At 40.3% G+C, this 19,471-nt stretch overlaps 1 pseudogene; it reads left to right on the top strand.

Moving 5' to 3' along the window:
- LOC138369453 (sodium-dependent multivitamin transporter-like) overlaps positions 1–19,471 on the top strand; it is a 78,637-nt pseudogene that overhangs the window by 48,954 nt on the left and 10,212 nt on the right.

Raw genomic sequence — 19,471 nt, 5'->3', positions numbered from 1 at the left:
TTAAGTGCCTCCTCCCTATCTCCTTTTTTGAAAATCGGTACGACATTTGCCTCTTTCCAGCAACTGGGCAATTCTCCCGACATAAATGACTCATTAAAGATCATTGCCAGAGGCACGCTGAGAGCCTGCGCTGCCTCTTTAAGTATCCACGGTGATACTTTGTCTGGTCCAACAGCTTTATTTGCATCCAGTGTTGTCAACTGTTTCATTACATCCTCTGCTGTCACCTCTATATCTGACAGTCTTTCATCTTGGGTAATCTCTTCTAACAATGGGAGCTGCTCAGGCTCGGTTGTGAACACTCCATGGAATTTTGCATTCAGTACCTCGCAGATTTCCTTGTCGCTTTCTGTATATGCCCCTTCTGTTTTCCTCAGTCTTGTCACTTGGTCATTTACCGACATCTTCCTTCTTATATGGCTATGTAGTAATTTTGGTTGCTTTTTCGCTTTGACTGCAATATCGTTCTCATAATTTCTTTCCGACACTCGTCTTATGTTAATGTAATCATTCCTAGCTCTGTTACATCTAATCCTGTTGTCCTCTGTCCTTTGTCTTCTGTACTTCCTCCATTCCCTCCTGCTTCTCACCTTTGCTTCCTGACACTGTCTATTAAACCATGGGTTATTATATTCCCTCCTGCTTTTTTCCTTTATTGTTGGAATAAATCTCTCTTCAGCCTCCTTGCATTTCAATATGACTTGGTTCATCATACCTTGCACTGTTTTTCCTCTAAGTTCTTCCTCCCACTGCACTTCTCCCAGGTAGTCCCTTATCCTTCTGTAGTCCCCTTTTCTGTAATCAAGTCTCCTTTCCCGGACCTCTTGTCCTTTGGTCACAATTTTAAGCTCCATCATGTAGTCAAAGACTAGGACACAATGGTCACTAGCTCCTAGTGGTATTTCATGTTCCAACTGCTCGATGTCTTCTACATTCTGGGTGAAAAAGAGATCTAATAGGCTGGGCGTATCCCCTCCTCTTTCCCTAGTATCTTCTTTCACATGCTGTGTTAGGAAATTCCTGTCAATAACGTCTACCAGCTTCGCTCCCCAGGTCTCCTCCCCGCCATGGGGATTCCTCGTTTCCCAATCTATCTCTCCGTGATTTAGGTCCCCCATGACCAGCAGCTTCGCTCTCATTCTATGCGCTAAAGTTGCTGCCCTCTGCAGTTCATCTATACATGTCTTGTTGCTGTCCTCGTACTGCTGCCTGGGCCTTCTACTGTTTGGTGGGGGATTGTAGAGTATCAAGATTACAATTTTCTTCCCATCCACTGTCAGAGTTCCATGTATGAAGCTCGTGCTTTCATTGGTACCGGATTTTCCAGCTCATCAAACTTCCATTTCCGCTTTATTAGTAGTGCCACTCCTCCTCCCTGTCTCTGTGTCCTTTCTTTTCTTATCACCTGGTACCCCTCTGGAAAGATTGCATCGAGATCATGCCATTTATTTTAGTTTCCACTATTGCCACTATGTCTGGGTCTGCCTCACTAACTCTTTCTTTTATCTCTTCTGCTTTATTGGCTACCCCATCAGCATTGGTGTACCAAACCTTGAGACTCTTCTTGGAAACTCGGGTGTCAGAGTTCCCCCTTTCACCAGGGGTCTGGGGGGAACTGGGGGGTGTCTGGGGGGCAAGTGGGGGCTGTGGGGGTGAGTGGGGGGGTGCTAGGGGGGTGCCTGGGAGTGCCTGGTAGGCGAATGGGGTCTGGGCATCTAGGGGGGTAGGAAGGGCATAATGGGTCTGAAAGTTAGGGGTCTGAATAGCATAGGGGGGTTGAGAAATAGAGTGAGACTGAGAGTCAGATAGAGGTTGAGAGGTTGGGAGGGAGAGGGATACTGAGGGCAGAGGGCTGAGATGAGAATGGAGCATGGGTGCTGGGAGTGGAAGAGAGGGTGTATTAGTTAGGGGGGAATCGGGGGTAGGTGGGGGTTTGGGGGTAGAAGAGGGGAAGAGGGAGATGGGGGAAGGTGTTAGGGGGTCACAAGGTGAGGGGGTTAAATGTGGGCTGGAGGTGCATAGGAGGGGTGAGGGTTGGGTGGGGTTTGGGGGTGAGTGGAAGAGGGGTGCAGTGGAAGCTGGGATGGAGTAGATGGAATTGAAGTCAATGGGGTAGAAGGGGCAGGGGAGTAGGAAGGGGTAGTTGGGGAGGGGGGATGGGAAGGTGGGTTTGGGGAGGGCATGGCTTGACCCACTGGGGTCGTTGACAGGTGTGATGTAGCAGGGGCAGGGGAATCGTTGGGGAGGTGCAAATGTGGAAGGGACAGGGGGGTTTTGGGGGGCTGAGGCAGGGGGGAGGTATAGGAGGGCTGAGTTGGGGAGGATGCGACCTGGGAGGTGACCTGGGAGGTGGCCTGGGAGGTGACCTGGGATGTGACCTGGGAGGTGAGACTACCTGAGAGGCTAGTTCGGTGTCGTTGTTGCCATCTATTCTTGTGGACTATTTGCTCATCTTTCGTCATAAACCTCTCTATAAACACATTGTAATGGGTTTCACTTCCTCTGAGTAAATGCTTGTTCCTCATTATGTACTCCACAGCCTCCTCATTGGAGAATTGCACCAGAACAGGTCTATTCTTGGTACAATTGTAAGGTCCAACCCGGCGGCTGATATCCACCTCGTGTTCTGCCATTCCTGCTCCAATACATCTCAATATCTCGTGCAATTCGTATTTTTCCGTTTCTATTCTCTCTTGTCTTGTTGGTGCCCCAGATTCGAATAATCCATGTATTATAATAGACCGTCTCCTCAGTAATTCAGTGTCATGCTGGTAGCCTGTCCCCTGGGGATTCTCCATCCCAACCACCGTCTCTAACCCATCCCCCACTAATCCTCTGTCCTTAGCCATGCTGTTAATCCTTCCTAATTCGTTTGTGATACGAGCACATTCCCTCTCCCAGTCCTCTCTTCCCTTCCTAATCTCTTCCTGAACATAGAGCATAAGTTCTTGTTTCTGCCTCTCTACCGCATCCTGTATTTGCTGAAATAACTCACTTTTAATCCCTTGAATTAGATCCTCCATCCAATCGCTCCTTCTCTCTACAAATTTCCCTATTAATTTGTCTATAAATATGTCCTCCTCCTCATCCCTGCTTGTGATTGACCTTGAACCCCTTCCTGATCTAGTCATTGCAGTAACAACCTAGCCAAAAAGGCGCTCCTCAATACCTTGCACAATCTGCAGCACAAACAGGCGAGAAAGTACTCCACGCGGCTGGTCAAGATGTGAGGTCGCTGCGTCCCGCGTCACAGCTGGTGAGGTCACTAGTGGTGAGGTCACTCCGGCTCCACAATTTCACAATACCACGATGTACTCAACACTTATTTTCAGTGGTGCTGTTTGTACTGTTTTTCTTCACTTTCTTGTGGTTTGAGTGAGCTTACTAGTTATTCAATAGTGTGTGTGTGTGTGTGTGTGTGTGTGGGTGGGTGTGTGTGTGTGTGTGTGTGTGTGTGTGTGTGTGTGTGTGTGTGTGTGTGTGTGTGTGTATTTATACTGGACCATTCCCCACTCCCCCGTCCCTTCGTCCTCCCCACCATACCCAACTTCCCCCGTCCCCGTCTCCTTCGCACCATTCTTCCCCCCCCCTCCCCCATCTCCTCGTCCTCACCACTATCCTCCACTTCCCTGTTCCTTGCTACACCTGTAACAGGTGTGGCATCTATACTTATACTTACGAAATGAACGGTATGGTAAACAACACCGCTCATTTCCAACACAATGTCACACAAAATAATTCAATAAAAAATAAAATAAATCGAAATCTATGAAAAAAAAATTATCAATGCAATCAGAAACATTGAAATGGAATTCGTGACATATTTAGTATAACGTGAATGTTGCTGCTATGTGCAACAGATGGCGCTGTTTTGAAAAAAACTCATGTTTTTACCTGTCACAGGGGTGGCATCTATATAGTAGGTATATAAAAAGACGCCCCTATTCGAATGCAACGTTGTGTCAAAATTTCAAAGCAATCGGTAAAGAGGTTTCGAAGATTTCCTGACATGAAAAACACACGAAAAACACAGTTTTTCAGAAAAGCATGTTTTTTTTTTTTTTTTACCGTCACAGACGTGACATCTATGCAGTATGTGTATAAAAACCTGGCCGGATGCGAATGGAACATTGTGTGAAATTTCAAAAGCAATCGGTGAAGAACTTTCCGAGATTAGAGATTTTGAACAAACGAACATTTTCATATTTATTTATATAGATGAGTGGGTTGGGGTCAGAGTAGATGAGAGTAGTATCATCAACAAACAATATAGGTTTAAGCATGTTTAGAGACATTAGGGAGATCATTGATAAGAAACAGTAGGGTCCTAGGATGCTGCCCTGTGGCACCCCTACGGTTAATGGTAGAGTGGGAGAGGTTATATCATTGATGGCTACACATTGGTGTCTGTCACTAACATGGGATCTGATATAGTCCAGGGCAGGTCACGGATTCCATAGTGGCGGAGTTTAAGTAAGAGGTAGTTATGGTTAACAGTATCAAAGGCCTTTCTCAGGTCAATGAAGAGTCCAATCGGAAACTCATTTTTGTCAATGGCTGAGTAGGATTAAGTCAAGCAGACTAACAATTGCATCATTGGTACTCTTTGGGAGCGGAAGCCAAACTGACAGGGACTTAGTATTTTGAAGTTTACAAGAAAGGAGAAGAGCTGTTTGTAAATAATTTTTTTCAAATATTTTTGATAATATGGGTAGATTCGATATGGGTCTGTAATTATTTGTGTTTGTCTCGTTACCTCCTTTATGAACTGGCGTTACTCTTGCTTTTTTAAGGATATCAGGGAAGGTATGACACTCTAGGTATTTATTGAACAGTAATGCAAGGGCATGGGAGGCACATCTGTATACCATTGATGGTATTTCACTAATGTTCCCAGCTTTGATTTTTAGCGAGTGAATGATGGACACAACATCTGTAGGGCTGACCGGAGAGAGGAGAAGAGAATTTGTATACCTGTGTGAAAGATGTGTGGTAACATGTGTCTGAGTCTCTGGGATTTTTCGGGCAAGGTGAGCACCAATCGATGAAAAGAAGCTAATAAATTTAGTTGCTTTTTCAAGATCTGTTGCAGGTGTATAACCATCCTTGGAGATTTTTATCTTATTATGTAAATGTTGTTTAGCTCCTAGGATGTTAGAGATGGCTCTCCATGTGCTTTTCATGTTTGCCTTTCGCTTCTTTGAATCTATTCTCGTAATAGGAACGCTTTGCTTATACTTATTATACTGGTAAGCACTGATGAGTACCTCTTAACCACTTCTTTTGCAACTAGGCCAATCCTAAGTTTTTTCATATTTATATTTCTTGTTGATTGCTTTAAGTATGCCATTAGTGAGCCAGGGAATATTTAACCTTTTGCCAGTGTGACGGTAACGCGTTGGTGTTCGGCTGTTCAAAGCTAGGGGTATGGCCTCGTCACATAGTATTAAAAAAAAAATAGAAAATCTGGAACTTCGTCTGTGGTAAGGTAAGGAGAAGACACACAAAACACAAGTAATTTTAACAATGAAATTTTAATTACGTTAAAGAAATAAAACATGAATAAAATGGTCAAACAAATTCGTATAATAAAATCAATCAATCAAAATAATAAGAATAATTAAATGACAATGAAAAGTTACGTTAAGACAAGTGAGCAAAATAACAAGAAGTGCAATATACAAGTAATGAGAGGTGCTGGAATATTGGCTTTAAGCTATCACCTCTCTTAGTACACGTACGCCAAAGCTTACGTCTAGCAGGGAGAAGTGTTAACTGTGAAAGCACGGAATATTCTGAGGACTGAGGTCGTGGCGGCCCCAGACATCAAGTAGTATGGGGGGGCGAGTGCAGTTGCAGCCAGACCGGCGACCAATCAGCGGGGAGCCGGCAGTAAGACAGGTAGTTTGGCGGTTTGAGTCTGAGCAGGTGTTCTTGGCTGCATACGTTTTGCGCTCTGGCAAACCTTGCTGGTGTTGTTGTCGTTGTTGGACATTTCTTCCATAGTAGTTATATATATTTGTTGCGACGTATTTTTGGAGGGAAGAGCAGGCTCAATCTCTTGAAGGAGATTATCGTCACACCAGTTACTTGCTTGGTGAGGAGAGGACAATAAGTATAGTAAAGGCTTAAAATTTTGGAAAGGAAGAGGCTAGTTAACGAATTAATATTCTGTGTATTGATAAATTCAGATTCCCAGTTTACATTGTGGAGGGCTTTTGTGAGCACTTTACTGCTAGAATTCACTCAGTAAAAACATCTAAACTACTGGAACCGACTAAAGATCCTAAATCTGTATTCTCTTGAGCGCAGGCGGGAGAGACACATAATAATTTATACGTGGAAAAAATATTAGAGGGCTGGTCCCAAACCTGCACAGAAATAATATCACATGAGACCAGAAGGCATAGCAGGATGTGCAGAATACCCCGTTGAAGAGCAGAGGTGCAACAGGTACTCTGAGAGAGTGAACTCCATCAACACCAGAGGCCCGAGACTGTTCAACATACTTCCACTACACATAAGGGACATAACTAGCTTAAGCATTGGTTTACAACTTCAGACTTGCTTTTAATTATAAGGATGGTGACAGACTAAAGCAATTGTTCATGACTTTGTGAGACCAAAAACTGGAACATGCAGCAGGTGAATGGTACCCAAATGTCAAGAAGTACATCAATAAACTGGAAAAGGTGCAGTGGTGTGCAGCAAACATGGCTCCTGGAACTGAAAAAAAACAAAGAGTTACGAAGAGACACTAGAGGCATTAAACATGCCATCAGTAGAAGATAGAAGAAATAAAGGTAATATGATCACCACTTACAAATTACTAACAGGAATCGTTCAAATTGACCAAGAGGAATTCCTAAAACCAACAACTTCACTAACAAGAGGATACAGATTCAAGCTAAGAAAACTAATGTGGCTGAAAATATATTAGAAAGTTTCCTTTTGCAAACAGAGTGGTAGACGGTTGGAATAAATTTAGTGAGAAGGTGATGGTTGGCAAAACCTTCATTAGTTTTAAACCGTTATACAACAAAGAGTACTGGGAAGACGGGACACCACAAGTGTAGGCCTCATCCTGTAACTACACTTAGGTAATCACACCTGTATTTATATCATACAAATACTGCAAGATACTTCTGTGAACCAAAGCTAGGAACATTAGTCAAATACCATCTATGGTATAAAAGAGTGCCCCTCATGCCCTTTCACCACCCATAACTCTGCTATTGCAACAAATCTCTAGTGTCAGACTTTCCTTGACGCCAGTTATAAAGATGACGATACGGCAGACATAAACAATTACAGACCGATACCTAATCTACCTATACTGGTATAAAAAATATTTGAAAACATAATTTACCAACAGCTTTACTCATACCTCGTAAAACTTGAGCATATTAAGTCCCGGTCAGTTTGGCGTCTGCTTCCAAAAAGAGTTCCAATATTGCAATTTTAGTCTGCTATATATAATTTGCACAGCCCTTGACAAAAGTAAGTTCCTAATTGGGCTCTTCATTGCCCCCAAGAAAGCCCTTTGATACTGTTAACCATAACTACTTCTTACTTGAACTTCACCATTATGGAATCAGAGGCCTTCTCCTGAACTATATTCGATCCTATCTTAGTGACAGACACCAATATGTAGCCATCAATGATATAACTTCCTCCACTCTACCTTTGACTAGCCAGAACGCACCTCTGGCTACACACACACACATATTATATAAATATATATATACATATATATATATATATATATATATATATATATATATTATATATATATATATATATATACATATATATATATATATATATATATATATATATACATATATATATATATATATATATATATATATATATATATATATATATATATATATATATATATATATATATATATATATATATATATATATATATATATACACACACTCACTTAGGTAATCTATGCCCCTATCCACACTGTTCACAGGTGTATTTGCGGCGAGGCAGATGCTGACGAATATCGATTGCATGGCCTGCACTGTGGAAAATCTGGTGGTTGGCACACTAGACACGACGAAGTCAATGACATCATTAAAAGAAGCCTTGCCTCTGCTCAGTGTCCAGCGGAGAGAGAGCCCCGCAACCTACTAAACCGTGACTCTGTTAGCTTGGCCGGCCGACCAGACGGAATCACACTGCGACCGTGGAAGGGTGGCAGACAGTTGGCATGGGACTATACTTGTGTATCCACCCTGGCAACCACATACATCAACCTCTCTGCCGGCACAGCAGGAGCCGCGGCGACACACAGAGAAAGAGACAAGTCAGCCAAGTACAGGCAATTAGATCATCGGTACAACTTCGTTCCAATAGGGTCTGAGACCCTAGGCCCATGGGGAGAGAGTGCAAGAAGGTTTCTTAAGAATCTTGGTTCCAAGCTCATTGACACCACAAGAGACCCTAGAGCAGCAAGTTTTCTTTTTCAGCGCCTCAGTGTTGCGATCCAGAGGGGGAATGCTCGCTGCATCCTCGGTTCCTGCCCGGCGTCGGAGGAGTTCGAGGAAATCTACAGCTTCTAGGAAGCGAACTTTTTTTGTATCCTCTTAATGTTAATTTTTTGTATAACATCAGATATTTAACTGTATAACCTTACATAATAAAGTGTACACCATAAAAAAGGGAGGTGGTAGGAGAAGCGAACACTCTTAAGTATTCAGCGTTAAATGGCAAGTTTTTCCCTGAATGCTCTGTGTTTCCTTCTCTGAGGCTTGTGGGTCCCTATAATTGCACCAGAGGTGGTACCCCCCTATATATATATATATATATATATATATATATATATATATATATATATATATATATATATATATATATATATATATATATATATATATCTATATATATATATATATATATATATATATATATATATATATATATATATATGTCGAACCTAGTAGCCAGAACGCATTTCTCAGCCTACTATGCAAGGGCCGATTTGCCTAATAAGCCAAGTTTTCATGAATTAATATATTTTCTCTAATTTTTTTCTTATGAAATGATAAAGCTACCCATTTCATTATGTATGAGGTCAATTTTTTTTTATTGGAGTTAAAATTAACGTATAAATATGACCGAACCTAACCAACCCTACCTAACCTAACCTAACCTATCTTTATTGGTTAGGTTAGGTTAGGTAGCCGAAAAAGTTAGGTTAGGTTAGGTTAGGTAGGTTAGGTAGTCGAAAAACAATTCATAAAAACTTGGCTTATTAGGCAAATTGGGCCTTGCATAGTAGGCTGAGAAGTGCGTTCTGGCTACTAGGTACGACATATATATATATATATATATATATATATATATATATATATATATATATATATATATATATATATATATATATATATATATATATATATATATATATATAACTGAAAACTCACACCCCAGAAGTGCCTCGAACCCATAATGCCAGGAGCAACGCAACTGGTATGTACAGGACACCTTAATCCACTCGACCATCACGACTGGACATAAGGAGGCGATAGCCGAAACTATTTGAACCACCCCCCACCGACACTCGGATAGTAATCTTGAGCATAGTATTTTATCAAATCACCTCATTCTTTGGGGCACACGTGAGGAACACAAATGCAAACAAGCCTGAATGGTCCCCAGGACAATATGCAACTGAAAACTCACACCCCAGAAGTGACTCGAAACCATACTGCCAGGAGCAACGCATGGTCGAGTGGATTAAGGTGTCCTGTACATACCAGTTGCGTTGCTCCTGGCAGTATGGGTTCGAGGCACTTCTGGGGTGTGAGTTTTCAGTTATATATATATATATATATATATATATATATATATATATATATATATATATATGTCGTACCTAATAGCCAGAACGCACTTCTCAGCCTACTATGCAAGGCCCGATTTGCCTAATAAGCGAAGTTTTCCTGAATTAATATATTTTCTCAAATTTTTTGCTTATGAAATGATAAAGCTACGCATTTCATTATGTATGAGGTCAATTTTTTTTTATTGGAGTTAAAATTGACGTAGATATATGACCGAACCTAACCAACCCTACCTAACCTAACCTAACCTATCTTTATAGGTTAGGTTAGGTTAGGTAGCCGAAAAAGTTAGGTTAGGTTAGGTTAGGTAGGTTAGGTACTCGAAAAACAATTAATTCATGAAAACTTGGCTTATTAGGCAAATTGGGCCTTGCATAGTAGGCTGAGAAGTGTGTTCTGGCTACTAGGTACGACATATATATATATATATATATATGTAATATATATATTATTAAATATGACCGAAAAAGTAATATTAATAATTCTAACACGAATTTTCTCGATCTTTCTTACGATTCTTTTCACTGTTGATGGTAATTCAAAGATCAATTCTCTAAAATTCATTTTTATTTCTAGTCTGACGCGACACTTGAGCGCGTTTCGTAAAACTTATTACATTTTCAAAGACTTTAGTTTACACAAACACACACAACTTTAACTGAATAGAACTTGAACATCTTTCCAGTTTTTATGCCTACATTTGGGTGAAGTGACATGTTACAATAGTTTTGGATGAGGTGAAAATAAACTTTTAACACAAGACAGAACACGAAACAATGAAATACAAACAGGTATTAAAAGTAGGTAACTGCAGAAGGCCTATTTTTATTGGCCCATATTTCTTGATGCTTCTATATTGGAGCGGAGTCTTGAAGTGGGTAGAATATAGTTGTGCATTAATTGGCTGTTGATTGCTGGTGTTGACTTCTTGATGTGTAGTGCCTCGCAGACGTCAAGCCGCCTGCTATCGCTGTAAACTCGAAAGATGTTTAAGCTCTATTCAGTTAAAGTTGTGTGTGCTTGTGTAAACTAAAGTCTTTGAAAATGTAATAAGTTTTACGAAACGCGCTCAAGTGTCGCGTCAGACTAGAAATAAAAATGAATTTTGGAGAATTGATCTTTGAATTACCATCAACAGTGAAAAGAAACGTAAGAAAGATCGAGAAAATTCGGGTTAGAATTAATAATCTTACTTTTTCGGTCATATTTAATAATATATGTCTACAGGAAAGACTGCTACCTGCTATATATATACATATATATTAGTATATTTTGGTAGCAGTCTTTCCTGTAGACATATTTTATTAAATATGACCGAAAAAGTAAGATTAATAATTCTAACACGAATTTTCTCAATCTTTCGTACATTATGCTTCACTGTTGGAGGTAAATCAAAAATCACTTCTCCAAAATTCATTTTATTTCTAGTCTGACGCGACACGGGCGCGTTTCGTAAAACTTATTACATTTTCAAAGACTTCACAAATACACAACTGATTAGAACTTGCGTTTCCCTGATTTTATATCTACATTTGAGTGAGGTGGGAAGGGTGATGTGGCATTACATTTGAGTGAGGTGGGAAGGATGATGTGGCATTAGAGGATATTAATAGGGTATTAAAAGTATCGACACAAGACAGAACACGAAACAATGGATATTGAATAGAAGTGTTTGTAGAAAGCCTATTGGTCCATATTTCTTGATGCTTCTATATTGGAGCGGAGTCTTGAGGTGGGTAGAATATAGTTGTGCAATAATTGGCTGTTGATTGCTGGTGTTGACTTCTTGATGTGTAGTGCCTCGCAAACGTCAAGCCGCCTGCTATCGCTGTATCTATCGATGATTTCTGTGTTGTTTACTAGGATTTCTCTGGCGATGGTTTGGTTATGGGAAGAGATTATATGTTCCTTAATGGAGCCCTGTTGTTTATGCATCGTTAAACGCCTAGAAAGAGATGTTGTTGTCTTGCCTATATACTGGGTTTTTTGGAGCTTACAGTCCCCAAGTGGGCATTTGAAGGCATAGACAACGTTAGTCTCTTTTAAAGCGTTCTGTTTCGTGTCTGGAGAGTTTCTCATGAGTAGGCTGGCCGTTTTTCTGGTTTTATAGTAAATCGTCAGTTGTATCCTCTGATTTTTGTCTGTAGGGATAACGTTTCTATTAACAATATCTTTCAGGACCCTTTCCTCTGTTTTATGAGCTGTGGAAAAGAAGTTCCTGTAAAATAGTCTAATAGGGGGTATAGGTGTTGTGTTAGTTGTCTCTTCGGAGGTTGCATGGCTTTTCACTTTCCTTCTTATGATGTCTTCGATGAAACCATTGGAGAAACCGTTATTGACTAGAACCTGCCTTACCCTACAGAGTTCTTCGTCGACTTGCTTCCATTCTGAGCTGTGGCTGAGAGCACGGTCGACGTATGCGTTAACAACATTCCTCTTGTACCTGTCAGGGCAGTCGCTGTTGGCATTTAGGCACATTCCTATGTTTGTTTCCTTTGTGTAGACTTTGTGTAGACTGGCGGAGGTTTCCACACTGCAGTCTACACAAAGGAAACAAACATAGGAATGTGCCTAAATGCCAACAGCGACTGCCCTGACAGGTACAAGAGGAGTGTTGTTAACGCATACGTCGACCGTGCTCTCAGCCACAGCTCAGAATGGAAGCAAGTCGACGAAGAACTCTGTAGGGTAAGGCAGGTTCTAGTCAATAACGGTTTCTCCAATGGTTTCATTGAAGACATCATAAGAAGGAAAGTGAAAAGCCATGCAACCTCCGAAGAGACAACTAACACAACACCTATACCCCCTATTAGACTATTTTACAGGAACTTCTTTTCCACAGCTCATAAAACAGAGGAAAGGGTCCTGAAAGATATTGTTAATAGAAACGTTATCCCTACAGACAAAAATCAGAGGATACAACTGACGATTTACTATAAAACCAGAAAAACGGCCAGCCTACTCATGAGAAACTCTCCAGACACGAAACAGAACGCTTTAAAAGAGACTAACGTTGTCTATGCCTTCAAATGCCCACTTGGGGACTGTAAGCTCCAAAAAACCCAGTATATAGGCAAGACAACAACATCTCTTTCTAGGCGTTTAACGATGCATAAACAACAGGGCTCCATTAAGGAACATATAATCTCTTCCCATAACCAAACCATCGCCAGAGAAATCCTAGTAAACAACACAGAAATCATCGATAGATACAGCGATAGCAGGCGGCTTGACGTTTGCGAGGCACTACACATCAAGAAGTCAACACCAGCAATCAACAGCCAATTATTGCACAACTATATTCTACCCACCTCAAGACTCCGCTCCAATATAGAAGCATCAAGAAATATGGACCAATAGGCTTTCTACAAACACTTCTATTCAATATCCATTGTTTCGTGTTCTGTCTTGTGTCGATACTTTTAATACCCTATTAATATCCTCTAATGCCACATCATCCTTCCCACCTCACTCAAATGTAATGCCACATCACCCTTCCCACCTCACTCAAATGTAGATATAAAATCAGGGAAACGCAAGTTCTAATCAGTTGTGTATTTGTGAAGTCTTTGAAAATGTAATAAGTTTTACGAAACGCGCCCGTGTCGCGTCAGACTAGAAATAAAAATGAATTTTGGAGAAGTGATTTTTGATTTACCTCCAACAGTGAAGCATAATGTACGAAAGATTGAGAAAATTCGTGTTAGAATTATTAATCTTACTTTTTCGGTCATATTTAATAAAATATGTATACATATATATATATATATATATATATATATATATATATATATATATATATATATATATATATATATATATATATATATATATATATATATATATATATATATTACATATTATATATTTAATAATATTTATATAATCAGATTAATTTTTCATTATTGTCCTCAGGTAATGCTACAGAACTATATTTATTTGGGACTCAGCTGTGCACATGTTTACTAGGGATCATCCCGGGATGCGTGTTTGTACATCAAGTCATTCTGCCAATATTCTACAACCTCAAAATTGTTTCTCTCAGCCAAGTAAAGTACTTTATACATTTGGTTTTATGTTTATTTGTTGTGCTGCTCATAACATTTATAATTATGTTTGTTAACTATGCCATCAGCAAACCTGTAGTATATTGTGCCTTTGGCCTGAAAATCTGGATCCAACTAATCCAAACTTCTTGGTAGACTTCGGGCTTGCTTCCTTCCATCAGATAAACTATTGAGGAAGAAAAAATGTAGCCTCACCCTTTTTGGATTTAAAGATCCACAGAACAGAGAGTACCCTAAAATGGATTTTTTTTCAGGAAGGTTACTTTACCTTGAGGTTACCTTGAGGTGCTTCCGGGCTTAGTGTCCCCGCGGCCCGGTCGTCGACCAGGCCTCCTGGTTGCTGGACTGATCAACCAGGCTGTTAGACGCGGCTGCTCGCAGCCTGACGTATGAGTCACAGCCTGGTTGATCAGGTATCCTTTGGAGGTGCTTATCCAGTTCTCTCTTGAACACTGTGAGTGGTCGGCCAGTTATGCCCCTTATGTTTAGTGGAAGCGTGTTGAACAGTCTCGGGCCTCTGATGTTGATAGAGTTCTCTCTCAGAGTACCTGTTGCACCTCTGTTTTTCAACGTGGGTATTCTGCACATCCTGCAATGTCTTCTGGTCTCATGTGATGTTATTTCTGTGTGCAGGTTTGGGACCAGCCCCTCTAGTATTTGAAAGGTCACTAACGTTTGCTCCTAGGCTCGTTATTTCATAAATCATCACACTAAGGTTAAGTATTTAGAGTTTTCTTCAATGTTTCTTAGAGCTCTGCGTGAGTGCAGTCCTGAATTTATTGATGACGAAATGTCCAAGTTTTATGATATTGCTACAAAGTAGTATTATCCTAAGGCCTTTATTGATATAGCTCTGTATCAAGCAAGAAATACTTTTATTATAACACTGAAACTTAATCAAAGTTATAAACATTCATTTGTCTTACTTTATACTGAAACTTTGGCAAAGCTCTCTCAAGTTTTCAAGTCTTATATATGGGAGGTATATAAAAGCCTTCCTAACGTGTTTTACAACATTAATTCTCTATTAGTATTTATGTTGCAAAACTAGGCAATCCTCTTGTGCTCCTAGATATATTTCTAATTTTGTTCTAATGGAATGATAAAAGTTTTCATTATATTATATGATATTATTTGTTTTAAGTAAAACTAGCATAGAAATTTGACTAGTTTTTTTTTTAATTTCTGACAACTAAGTCAGAATGATTTCATGTTGTTAAGTTAAAATTATAGTAATAATAATTGTAATAAACCAATTTGGATAAAATATTTGAAAATAAAATCTCTCTCTCTCTTTGCCTGTTAGGCAAATCCGCCTTGCATACTAGGCAAAAGTTTGCGGGTCTGGGAATTGGTTATGACATACTTACTTTCAAGTCTGTTTCTTATAGTAATTACATCAAATATTATATACAGTGTCAATTGCAAAATGGGTCTTTATTGTATATTCAATTCCTAATTTGAATTGTCTCCAGTGTCAATGGAATTTAATATATAAATATTTAAGAATGTGTGTGTGTGTGTGTGTGTGTGTGTACTCACCAGTGTGTGTGTGTGTGTGTGTGTACTCACCTAGTTGTACTCACCTAGTTGTGCTTGCGGGGGTTGAGCTCTGGCTCTTTGGTCCCGCCTCTCAACCGTCAATCAACAGGTGTACAGGTTCCTGAGCCTATTGGGCTCTATCATATCTACACTTAAAACTGTGTATGGAGTCAGCCTCCACCACATCACTGCCTAATGCATTCCATTTGTCAACCACTCTGACACTAAAAAAGTTCTTTCTAATATCTCTGTGGCTCATTTGGGCACTCAGTTTCCACCTGTGTCCCCTAGTGCGTGTGCCCCTTGTGTTAAATAGCCTATCTTTATCAACCTGTCGATTCCCTTTAAAATCTTGAATGTGGTGATCATGTCTCCCCTAACTCTTCTGTCTTCCAACGAAGTGAGGTTCAATTCCCGTTGTCTCTCCTCGTAGCTCATACCTCTCAGCTCGGGTACTAGTCTGGTGGCAAACCTTTGAACCTTTTCCAGTTTAGTCTTATGCTTGACTAGATATGGGCTCCATGCTGGAGCCGCATACTCCAGGATTGGTCTGACATATGTAGTATATAATGTTCTGAAAGATTCCTTACACAAGTTTCTAAAGGCCGTTCTTATGTTAGCCAACCTGGCATATGCTGCTGATGTTATCCTCTTGATATGAGCTTCAGGGGACAGGTCTGGCGTGATATCAACCCCCAGGTCTTTCTCTCTCTCTGACTCTTGAAGTATTTCATCTCCCAAGTGATACCTTGTATCTGGTCTCCTGCTTCCTACTCCTATCTTCATTACATTACATTTGCTTGGGTTAAACTCTAACATCCATTTGTTCGACCATTCCTGCAGCTTGTCCAGGTCTTCTTGAAGCAGCCTCAAGCTGTCCTCCTCTGTCTTAATCCTTCTCATAATTTTGGCGTCGTCAGCAAACATTGAGAGGAATGAGTCTATACCCTCTGGGAGATCATTTACGTATATCAGAAACAGGATAGGTCCAAGCACAGAGCCCTGTGAGACTCCACTGGTGACTTCCCGCCATTCTGAGGTCTCACCCCTCACTATAACTCTGCTTCCTATTGCTTAGGTACTCCCTTATCCACTGGAGCGCCCTACCAGTTACTCCTGCCTGTTTCTCCAGCTTATGCATCAACCTTTTATGGGGTACTGTGTCAAGTCTTTCCGACAGTCCAAAAAAATGCAGTCCGCCCATCCTTCTCTTTCTTGCTTAATCTTTGTCACCTGATCATAGAATTCTATCAAGCCTGTAAGGCAAGATTTACCCTCCCTGAACCCATGTTGATGGGTTGTCACGAAGTCTCTTCTCTCCAGATGTGTTACTAAGTTTTTTCTCACAATCTTCTCCTCCACCTTGCATGGTATACAAGTTAAGGACACTGGCCTGTAGTTCAGTGCCTCTTGTCTGTCACCCTTTTTAAATATTGGTACTACATTAGCAGTCTTCCATACTTCTGGTAGGTCTCCCGTTTCCAGTGACCTACTATACACTATGGAGAGTGGCAAACAAAGTACTCCTGCACTCTCTTTCAATACCCATGGTGAGATTCCATCCGGCCCAACAGCTTTTCTCACATCCAGCTCCAATAGGTGCTTCTTGACCTCATCTCTTGTAATTTCGAAACTTTCCAAGGTCACCTGGTTTGCTGCCACCTCTCCTAGCACCGTGACTTCTCCCTGTTCTATTGTAAAGACCTCCTGGAACCTTTTGTTGAGTTCTTCACACACCTCTTTGTCATTCTCAGTGTACCTGTCCTCGCCCACCCTAAGTTTCATCACCTGTTCCTTCACTGATGTCTTCCTCCTGATGTGACTGTGTAGTAGCTTTGGTTCGGTCTTGGCTTTATTAGCTATATCATTTTCATAATTTCTCAGCTGCTCTTCTCACACTAACATACTCGTTCCTGGTTCTCTGGTATCTCTCTCTACTTTCTGGTGTTCTGTTATTACGGAAGTTCCTCCATGCCCTTTTGTTCAGCTCCTTTGCTTTCATACATTCCCTATTAAACCACGGATTCTTCCTTAGCTTCTCGGTTTTTTCCTGTTGGGCTGGGACAAACCTGCTTACAGCCTCCTGACATTTTTGGGTGACATAGTCCATCATGTCTTGTACAGACTTCTTTCCGAGTAATTCCTAGCTCAACCAGGTACTCAAAGCTCAATACACTATGATCACTCATTCCCAAGGGGCTTCCAACTTAACTTCCCTTATATCCGACTCATTTAGGGTAAATATCAGATCAAGCAAGGCTGGTTCATCCCCTCCTCTCGTTCTTGTCGGTCCCTTGACGTGTTGACTTAGAAAGTTTCTTGTTGTTTCTTGTTTGTGTGTGTGTGTGTGTGTGTGTGTGTGTGTGTGTGTGTGTGTAGCGAGTTTGACAATGCGTGTCTTTTTGTGAAGTTTGATTAATATACATATATCTTCTGCTATAATGAGGGTTTAGGACGAAAGTTCCGTCACATCTAAGCTCCCGTTGTTGGCCAAACTTGATGCTTCACTTGTAGTAAATTACATTAATATACTGTAATAGGTCAGAGTGAAGGAACAACACCCAATGTCAATGAACTACATCGTCCCAGCAACTTGCCTCACAAGTTACCTAACTTTATCCTACCCATATATGCTTTGCTGTGTTGAAATAAACATAAGTTGGCCAGAAGTAAAGCTGATATTAATAAACACTTTCGCGCTATCTGGACGCGCCGGCGCGTTCGGTTTCGTCTAACGTAAACGCATAGTGGACATAAAGTTATGTCAACTTTTAAAATATTTGTATAAAATTCAATTTTTATCCGATTTACTTTGGGTTTGTTTCAAACTGCGCGCTATGAGGGTCTCTTTCTCACCACTAGGCTGCATGGTACAATAAGTTCATGAAAGGTGTGGATAACTTCGATCAAATGGTATTTTGTCCCAAACGGGTTGCAGGTGGGTGACTTTAGCCGTTTATACTGGTAATGTATCATATCATGATACCCCCATATCATGTATTATATGCATATGTCTGTTTAGGGAATTTTATTCCAATCAATGTACAACCAAAAATAACTGTGTGCAACAAGTATAATCTTGACAAACATAACAAAAGTAAAAATATTTCGTGTGTGTTTGACGCTCACTGATATGCTCCAGCGTTGTTTTATATTTGTCGCTATTCTAACTTACGCTTTGTTGATATTTTTTACCTATGGGCACATAGAACATTCTATTGCGAACACATTGACATAAAAATGAATGACGTACATAGAAAATTAATGTCATGAGAGTGAAATAAGTATAAACTTTCAAAGCGCCGTGTGTCGTCCCATCACAGATACCAGGTAACAATTTCACCACTTCCCACACTCTTGCGGGCGGGCTGCATCATTATTCTACGCTTATATTCATATCACCGTGTTGGGAATTTCATTGCGAGTCCATTGATACCAAAATTAACGCTGTAGAACAAGTGTGGAGGTGATTACAATCCCAAGAGTAAAAACATTTTGTTGCTGATGGGCGCTCACGGCGAGTCATCTACGTAGTTATTTATTTGGTGCTGGTATCCCTATATGTTTCGTGACTTATTTTACTAATGTTCTTCTAGAGAATTTTATTGCGAACACGTTGGTACCAAAATGAAATACGTAGCATGAGAACTAAGGTCAGAAGAGTAAAAAGAGTATACACATTTTTGTTTTTACGCTTAAGCAATAAAAACGCAGCGCGCACATTCGGTTGGCTGAGTGACCTTTGCGGAGAGCGCGAAAGTGTTAAATTAATTAAGGCCAACAGTCCTGAACTTTGTAACTGTAAACATTGGCTTTGTAACTGCAAACATTGGCTTTATATTATTTCGTACATATGTCGGTTTTTAGATCAATATATTTTTTTAGTTTTGGTAAATTTTTTCCTGACATATATAACAATAATATGAACAAGCTAAATTCAAATGAATATCAGAAATTGTCACAAATCTTTTTACCAAACTATATTGACTTAGGTTAACC

The sequence above is a fragment of the Procambarus clarkii genome, chromosome 28 (assembly GCF_040958095.1).
Source record: "Procambarus clarkii isolate CNS0578487 chromosome 28, FALCON_Pclarkii_2.0, whole genome shotgun sequence".
In the NCBI taxonomy this organism is placed as follows: domain Eukaryota; kingdom Metazoa; phylum Arthropoda; class Malacostraca; order Decapoda; family Cambaridae; genus Procambarus; species Procambarus clarkii.
This window is presented reverse-complemented; position numbering and strand designations above follow the sequence as displayed.